The sequence below is a fragment of the Solanum stenotomum genome, chromosome 8 (assembly GCF_019186545.1).
Source record: "Solanum stenotomum isolate F172 chromosome 8, ASM1918654v1, whole genome shotgun sequence".
NCBI classification, from domain to species: Eukaryota; Viridiplantae; Streptophyta; class Magnoliopsida; order Solanales; family Solanaceae; genus Solanum; species Solanum stenotomum.
Genome location: NC_064289.1, coordinates 50,304,510 through 50,314,278, shown reverse-complemented (window position 1 = coordinate 50,314,278; position 9,769 = coordinate 50,304,510).

Below are 9,769 nucleotides of genomic sequence, written 5' to 3'. Positions count from 1 at the left end.
GAATGAGGTGAAACGAAGTGCGTTAGGTAGCTAACTCAAAGGGCTTTCCATGGATATGTTATGGGCCACCCAATTATTTGTGTGCTAGGATATATGACCCTCCAAAGTAGACCCTCGAAAAAGGCTTCACTTGGAAATTTCGGATTTTGATACGGTTGCTCTAAAATTTGGGTTAGACCCATTTCCCACTCAATTTGACCCCCTAAACAATAATATGAAGTCGGATTTTCGAAAAATGAAACGGATCTTTTTATATACAGCTAAACAAGTTTCCGGTAACTTCCGAAGCACATTTTAAGAACTTTTTGGGTCAAATTCAATTATAACCATTTCATTAAGTTCTCGACTCCAAACTCACATGTGAGGCTCTAATTTCACTCTATCATTTTCCGGGTCGTTACATTTGCAGACTTTGCTAACTACTTGGCAAGTGGTTTGGTGCCATCAGATTTGTCTTTTCACCAGAGGAAAAAGTTTATGCATGATGTGAAGAAGTTCTTTTGGGATGAGCCTTACTTGTACCATAGTTGTGTTGATGGTATTATTCGTCGCTGTGTGCCCAAGGTCGTGATGTTGAGTGTACTAGAGGTGTGTCAATCATCGCCTATTGGTGGGCATCAAAGTGGTATTCAGACTGTGCATAAAATTTTGCAGTGTGGGTATTACTAGCCTACCATCCACCAAGATGGTCATGATTTTACCAAGTCGTGTGACCGTTGCCAAAAAGAAGGAGGAATTTCAAAGAGGCAAGAGCTTCTTATGAATCCGATATTGTTGATAGAGTTCTTTGATATATGGGGCATTGATTTTATGGGTCCATTTGTGAGTTCACATGGGATGAAGTATATTCTTGTTGCGGTTGATTATGTGTCGAAGTGGGTGGAAGCAATTGCGCTTTCCAAAATGAAGGTAAAAGTGTCACCACATTCCTGAAAAAGAATATCTTCTCTAGATTTGGTACACCTAGGGCGATTATGAGCGATGGAGGTTCCTACTTTTGTAATAAGTTGTTCTAGGCGCTACTTGAGAAATATAGCATCCGCCACAATGTGGCCACTCCTTACCATCCACAGTCTAGTGGGCAAGTTGAAGTGTCCAACAGAGAAATCAAGCAGATTTTGGATAAGACTGTGAATGCTAATGGAACTGATTGGTTAATGAAGCTTGATGATGCTCTATGGGCCTATCGCACCGCATTCAAGACTCCCATAGTTATGTCCCCCTACCAACTTGTATATGGGAAGTCTTGCCATTTGCCGATAGAGCTAGAGTAGCTAAATTTAGACTGGGGCGCTGCATCGAATCAAAGAATGAGTGACTTGAATGTTCTTGATGAGTTTCGCCTAAGAGCTTATGAAAGTTCAGCATTGTACAAGGAGAAGATGAAAAAGTATCATGATCAAAGGATTGAAAAGCGAGAATTTGTTGTGGGTGATCTTGTGCTTTTATTCAACTCTAGGTTGCGCTTGTTTCCGGGAAAGCTCAATTCCAAGTGGACCGGGCCATTCTTAGTCACTCAAGTACTCCCACATGGAGCGATTGAGCTCGAAAACAGCAAGGGAACAAGGTTTAAGGTAAAGGGGCAAAGGATCAAGGTCTACATGCGAAAAGCAGAGAATGTGCAAGAAGTTTTCGAGGCTTACTATCTTAATGAAGTCTGAGTAATCAAGACGCATGCGTTGTGCCGCGACGTTAAATCAAGCGCTGCTTAGGAGGCAACCCAAAATGTACAATCTAGCCAACAATAGGTTTTTCTTTTCGGTTCAATAGTTTTCTTCGTTTATTTACTTTTCTGTATTCTTTTAGATATATGCTTTATTTTTGTTTTAGTGTTGGCTACATATAGCACGTGTCTAAAAAGTGTCCGGAAAATGTAAAAAGAAAGGTCTAACGGTTGCTACATGTGCAGGGTTGAAAAGCAAAATCTGCAAAAAATATCTAGTGCAGAGGTCTACAGAGCCCATCGACGGTCCGTAGGTCAAACCACGAACCGTGAATGGTATCCATAGACCCTAGGTAAGTTTTCTAATTGTTTCTAAGTGTTAAGTGACCTACAGTCCGTAGGTCGACCCACGGCTTGTCGACGGGGTTTCTTGGTTCCAAAGCTAGGGTTTAGTTGACTCGACCCGGACCCCTTTTTAAATAAAACTTTTCATTTTCAAATCATTCCCCCCACTTCCCATATTCCATCCTAACCGTTTCTAACCCCTCCAAATTCCATAACTCCCTCATTATATCCCCAAATCACTTCCATCTTCCATACATATCATCACCTATACCTTAATACCATTCCTTTCTCCCCCAAAATCTGGTCTCTCCCAAGAAGAGTCCAAGGTCCGGGTTTGGTGTCCAAAAGGTCTAAGGAGTTTAAGCATCACACAATCATCCACTTACATTACTTGTAAGGTAATCGACTTCAACTTAACTCTGAATTTTGATAGTCATTGTTCAAAATAAGAAGTCATGAAGTGGATTTTGATCTTAGGTTGTTTTTGTATGAAATTGCATGTTAAACTAAAGTTAAAAACACCCTTGGGACGATAGAATGTGATTGTGTTGTCGTTGTAATAATTTAAATTAGAGAATAAGAGTCTAAATGCAAGTTTTGACTTAGGGTTCCTAGTTTTGTATGCAATACATGTTAAAGATTGAGTAATCGGAACCCTAGGGATGAAAAACTATCATAAATTGTGTTGAAATGCATAAAAGACTTAGGATGACTATTGAAATTGTTAAAAAATGGTGTCACCAAAGAAGAAAGTCTGATACCTGGCACAAACTTGACCCACAAGACCCCGTCTACAGACCATATGTCAATCTATGGATAGTAGGTCAGGTTTGTGGGTCTGCACACAACTAAGAAATTCCCAGTGTGGAACCACAGAAGTGGACTACGGTCCGTAGTTCGATCTATGGACCGTTCTGCACATCTGTGGTTCACATTAGAGACCCATATTTTGGGCACTCTAATCTACGGAGGGGACCTACGGACAGTGGATCCATCCACGGACCATAGGAACCCATCGTGGGTCAGCATTTCAGCTATTGTCCAAAAAAAATTTCAGTTTTTGTTTTGGTTCATTTTTGGTTCTAAGGTTTTTTCGAGTGTGTTATTGGTTTATTTTGGTACTAATTAAGCCTCCACATGTACCATGGCTCCTAAGAAACCAGTGACCTACACAAAAAATGGCAAGACCAAATCGGTGACGCCGACTTTTCACTGATTAATGAAGAGACGGATGCGATCCCTCATATGTTCCACCGGCCACAAGGACTTCCCCCACAGCACCCCAGACTACCCAAAATCAATCCAAGCAGGTGATTCCCGACGTAGTCACTACCTTCCAGTCTGGTGAAGAGGATACACTAATCGGATCACCAGCTATGTCGGCTTCCGATTCTCAGTCCGCCTCTGCTTCTAGCTCTGAGTCTGCCTCTACTTTTTGCTTCGGTTCCGGGTCGAGTTCACATGGTAGGGCTGCCTCGTTTGATGAGGCTACTAGTGAGGGGGATATTTTAGTGCCACAGAACACCGACCCTGCCTTAGTTGCAGAAGAGCCAAATAGGTGGTGTGTAGATGGTCAGTGGTAGATATACAGGGATGCCAAGATGATAACCGCGAAGAATAGGATGGCTCGGATAGTTACAAAAGGGCGCAGTGTACTCACGGTAGCCTGCACACCATGCTCGACATCCACCGACTCTTCCACCAGCATAAGTGTGAGTGGATGGCCCAGGAACCTGGGACGTATAGAGAGGAGATCGTGAGGGAAGTCTATGCTTCCTACACAACCACTCTCTGAGGCTCTATTCATAAAAATGCCAAGCCTGCAGCCCAGGCATCACTCACGGCTACACTAGTGCGTGGGGTTTCTGTGAATATATCTGAGATCACCATCCGTTGGTTTTTCTACGGCCTAGCCCGCACTTGGGCTCAACACGGCTCAGTTTGACTATAGATGGGACATTATGCGGAGCGTGGAGTTCCAACGGAGTGCATAGAAAAGGGAGACAGTATTGCACTGGCTGGTGAGTTACATTACTACAGACGGAGAGTGAGACGAGTTAGTCAGCACCTCGAGGTTAGGGATCAAGAAGGCCACTCTGAATTTTGTAGTCAAGTTCTTCTAGCTATTAGTGCCGAACTGGGTGTCGCCAACTGAGGGATACAATGGGACTGTGTTGTGATGGTTGCTGCTTTGGTAGCTGGGTTTGATATAGACTTCGTCTGCATGCTGCTTGCGGAGATCCATGAGCAGGTTTTTCGAGTTACCACCACTTTACCCTTTCCATGCCTTATTTTCCAGTTGTGTAGAGATATTGGGGTTCCAATTTGGCACTGTGACAAGCTGGTGCAGGCAACCAAAACTGTAGACATCGGCCTGATTAGGGATGAGGACAACATAGTTGCGCCGCGATGAGAGCCACAGGTTCAGGTACCTTCACTTGGTGCAGACTTAGTTGTAGATGTGGAGTAGATGCAGGGTCATGAGCCTGCCCCTCCAGCCACTACTGAGGATGCCTCGTCCTCCCATTCTCCGGTTGCTTGTCGAGCTCCTAGATGATCCAAAGCCACCCCTTCATTAGGATCCGCTGTCGTGCCCCTTGCTTGTGTTCAAAAGTTGAAGGCACAAATGGCCACACTACTTCAGCATGTGAAGCCATGGATGCATCAGTCTATTTCAGAGTCTGAGGCTAGAATGGAGTGGCAGATGGAGCATATGATGGACTTGAAGGTCCAGGCTGTTAATAAATGCCTGGACGCCTTCGAGTTGCGAGTCCTCAAGCGACCAGCCCCCACCACTTATGTTTTTTCCATTCGGAATGAGTTGGCTAGTCTCCGGGCCGATCTTGATACCATCATTGGTCCACCTATAGATGAGCTAGAGTCCACTCATACTGTACCGGCTGATGATACGATGTTTGATTCCCTATTCAGAGAGGACATAACACAACATGAGCCCACCCGTGCTCGAGAGAAGAGACCCCGCTCCAATCGCATTTCTGATGCTACTGAGGATGCACGGTTTAAGAAGCGAGAGTCCCAGTAGACCAAGAAGGCTAGGAGAGCCTCCATTCTGGATAAGGAATTGCGCCAGCATAGGGAGTGTGAGGATGCTGTTGGGGCCTTGAGTTTTGTGCCTACTACTGAGGCCGTTGCTGAGATGATAGATGGGAGCGCTACTGATGGTGTTCCCCATGATGTGAGCACTACTGATGGTGTTGCGATGATAGACGGGAGCACTACTGATGGTGTTCCCCATGTTGATCCAGCGGGCTCCGGGAAACTGGACCCATCCACTTATTGAGTTCTTCGGTGCATTTGCACCACATGTTTGCTTCACCTTCATCTTACACTTTATTGCTTATTTTTGTGTGCTTTAAGGACAATAGCACTTTATTTTGTTGGGGGTGGGGTAAACAAATTATGAGTGATAGGGTGAAGTTTGAGTAACCCAACTCATAGTCCTCTCTTGGGGTTTTCTTGCTTGTATTCTTTTCCCCCAAGAGACTGTTTTTATTTCTTTTGAACCGGCATGTGTTAGAACTGTATGTGTAGGAGCATGAGAAAGAATAAAGCATGATGGCATGAGCATCAAAGAAGAAAATGATACCCATCCAAAAAAAAGTGATATGTGCTAAAATTTGTAAACTTGAATGAGTTGAATGTGTTGGCTTTGAATTTGACATGATAAGAACCGATGTGACCCCATGACTTAAGCTAAAGAAAACTTGAACTGGGTAAATCTGATAATGAAACAAAATGCCAAGAGTGTGTGAGGATAGTTGAATGTTCAGACAGTTTTGTGCCAATCTAGAACTTGCCCTGTTGGTCCTGCTAGGATAATCTAGGCTAGAAGTTGGGAAGTGATCATAGGCCATTGTTCAAATTAGTCCACTTAAGCCTGAAATGATCTAACCAAATGGTAGCATTGTTTCCTTTTGATCTAATTATTTGAGCCTAAAATTGACCATTTCTTTTGATTCACCTAACTCACCTTCCCTTAAAACGTTGTCTTGGCCCCGGTCCCTCCTTGGACATATGCACCTTGACTTAGGCCAAAAGCCTAAGCTAAGGGTTGCTAAGTCAAAAGTGACCTTTATCTTGGCCCTGGTCCGACATTGGACATTTTGCACCTCAACTAAGGCAAAATGCATAAGTTGAGGGTGGCTATGAAAGAGGAAACCTACTGAAAAAAAGAGTTTAGTGTTGAAATGAGAAAAAGCAAGAAAGAGGATGTGACTTTGTGCGAAAAAGGCAAAAGAATGTGATAAGTGAAAGCATGAAAAAAATAAAGAAAAATAAAGTGAAAGAAAAAAAAGTGAAAAAGAAAAAAATAAACAAGTCAAAAGTCGCATCCTTGGTTGAAAAGAGAAGGGAAAGAAAAAGGGAAGAAAAGTTGCCAAAAGTAGGTCAAGGAAGAGGTAAAAAGCCAATGTAATGTCAAGGAGGGCACAAAATCACTAAAAAGTACCCAAATGTACCACACCTGAACCTGAGCCTACATTACAAACTAAGAAAGTCCTATAGTGATCCTAGCAACTAGTTCGGAGAGTTTAAGCAATGAAAATAAGGGCAAGCCTATAGTATTGAGCACTAACTGTACTCGAAGTTACTTCTGAGCGTGAGTGTTGAATGAATCTTTGTACTCAAAAATGATATTCATTATGTGAAAAGGATTTTATTTGAAGTGAGGGCACTAGTTACATTGTCGGAAAGTTAGTATCCTTATGATTGTGAAAAAAATGTATGTTGTGTGTCTATTGGTCGATCTTTGTCATATTTTGATCCGCATGAGTTAGCTTGTTGAGTCTAAAAGAAACGATTTGCACTATAAAAGAGAGTTGGGATAGAAAGCCATGTGATTGCTTGAGTTTGAATGGATGTTTCTACACAAGTGTCGTTTAGAGTGTTAGTGTGTCGCTTGAGGACAAATAACGGATTTAAGTTGAGGGTGTTGATATACTGTGAGTTTACGGTATTTTTAATACATTTCACTTAAGAGTTGTGTGTGTCTAGAGTCATTTTGTATTGGTTTTAATGTGTTTTTATCATGTTTGTAGGAAATAAGTTCGAACTAGGAAGTAGAGAGACACAACTGAAGAATTGTGCAGAAAAGGGCATCTAAGGACGTGACCTATGGACCGTAGGTCCAGTCACATTCCATAGGTGGTGGGCGTAAATCGACATGCAAGGTTTGAAGGAAAATCAAGGAATTCTTAACTAAGTGTGGAACCACGACTACGAATGATGGACCATAGATCGACCTATGGGTCGTCCTATAGCTCATTCAAATGATTCAGAGAAGGGGGTTCTAGTACCTGATTTCAAAAGTCTAAGTATGGAACTACGGAGGAGGATCCACGGACCATGGATCAAACCACGACCCATCCTACTGATTCATCGATTTTTACTGAGAAATGGAGGTTTTGAGATGTGGAAAATTGCCTAAGTCCCAAACCATGTAAGGGACCTACGAACCATAGGTCAGTCCACAGTGGGTAGGTCAGTGTCATAGATTGAAACCGAGTCCAGAAACTTTATTTCCTTATTTTGTTTCCTTTTTATTTGGGACATGTTTTTCTATATATAGGGCATGTAAACCTCATTTTTTGGGGGGTTAGACACTATTATTCTAGTTCTAGTTTTTGGCTTTGGAGATTAACTTGCAATTCTAGAAATTTTTCTTGATTTCCTAAGCTCGTTTTGAAGATTTTAACTTTGAAATTCAAGTTGGGTTTTTGGATTACTTCTTCTCATTACGTAAGTGCATGAATTCTTCTTCTACAAACATGAATTCTCCTTCTAGAAACATGAATTGTGTTCTTTCTACTATGGGTAACTAAATCTACAACTAGGGTTGTGGGAACCATGAGAGATTAACAAAGTATGAATAGTAGCTAAGTAATTCTTGAATAGTGTTATTGGATGCATTGATAATTCTTTTGTTTAGAAGTCTTTTTAACGGTTGCAAACGTTATAACTCGCCTTGTTGCTACTTGCCGGACCAAGGAGGTAGTTAATAAGAAAAGAATTATCGACATAGATTTAGTGTGATACAATCTAATAGTCTAATGTCAATTGGTGCGAGGGTGAAAACTAAGTCATACATTGATGTGATGTCTAATATGAGGTAAAGGTAAGGGTTAGTAAATTATACACAAGTAGCTGGACCAAGATGCGGGGTGAAATTCTCTATTTGTTGGACCAAGGATTTATGGATACATAACTTATCAATTTGCATGTAAAACACTAGGAAAGGATTGTTATTACTATGATTAATGTGTTATTAGCTTATGAGGAACACATACACCCTAGTTACTTTCTCTCATTAATAACAACTAAAGTTCAAATCTTGCTCACTTGCTCTCTAAACAACAATTAGTTATTTGTTACACAACCCCCCCCCCCTCTACTTACTTGTCTCGGAAATATGTTGACTAACCGAATATAATCGTAACTTAAAGTTAAGTCTAAACCATATTCCTCGTGGGATCGACCCCAACCTACAAGTTGGGTGCTTTACTTGGTAACGATCGCTTATACTTCTTAAGGAGGTGTAATAAACTGCAGGCAACTCTTTGTACAAATGTATCAACATGGTAATGAGTTGGCATTATAAAAAAATGATATAAAGTAACTTTATTTAGCATATATGGAAGAAAAATTTGATGTTTCTTCCAATACAACAAGAAATGTAAAGTTAGTGTTAATTACATTTTGTCAGTCCATGGCTTCTGTTGAATCTATAAAGGGTATATTGCTCTGCTGCATAATTGGATAATGTTAGATTGTTCCCTTTAGATATTAATAGGGTGAGCGGGAAGGATAGAGCCCTATCTTACATGAGGCAGTAAGATCATTCAGAGGTGAATATGGGAGATTAAATACAAGTGTGGTGTAATGACCTAGTTTGTTATTTTTTGGAAAATTACTATTTTGTCCCTCCTGGTTTTGACCCCGAGTTGATTCTAATTGAGTTTTGGAAGTTGGTTTCAAAATTTAAGTTTAATGTTGAGACTTTGTGTAAGTTTTGAGTTTGAAAGGCTTAAGTTGTCTATATTTGGTTTTCGGAGCCTTTTGGAATTTCGAGCGTCAGAATGGAATTCCGTTGATTCCATTAGTTCCAAAATGTCAAAATTCGTCTATGAGATTTATCGGTTTTAGATTTCAAAGTCTTTTTGAGGATTTGAGGTCCTAAGTTGGAAATTATTGAGATTTTAGCCTTAGGGTTACCTTTAGTCGACATTCAGAGTTTAGATGCTCGAATCAAAGTTTCGAGAGTTCCGTTGGATTCAGGGGATGATTCTAGGCCTATGTGAAGTCTTGGTTGAATTTTTAGAAGTCCCGAGCCTGTTTTAGCCTTTTTAGGCATTGTGTTAGTTTCTTGTGGTTTCCACGGATATCAGGTCAAGGATACCTCAGATTCAATTTTTGATGATTCCACTGAGTTCAAAACGTTGAATATAATCGATGTGTAATGTGATTTGTGAGTACGGATTTTTGAAGGAATCTCGAGGGTCCTTTTGATGATTTTGTGTTGGCTGATATTTCTAGTGCTATAGTCCTCACTTAAGAAAACCCTAGTTCACAAAAGTGAGACTGCTCTTTTGGGCGGGGCTCGCTTAAGTAGAGCCTGGTTTGTAAAAGTGAGACTGGCCTTTTTGGTGGGGTCTGCTTAAGTGAACCATGACTCACTTTAGTGATGGTCGCTTAAGCTAAACCTGGTGGGCAAAAGTGAGACCCCAGTTTTTACGGGGTTCTCTT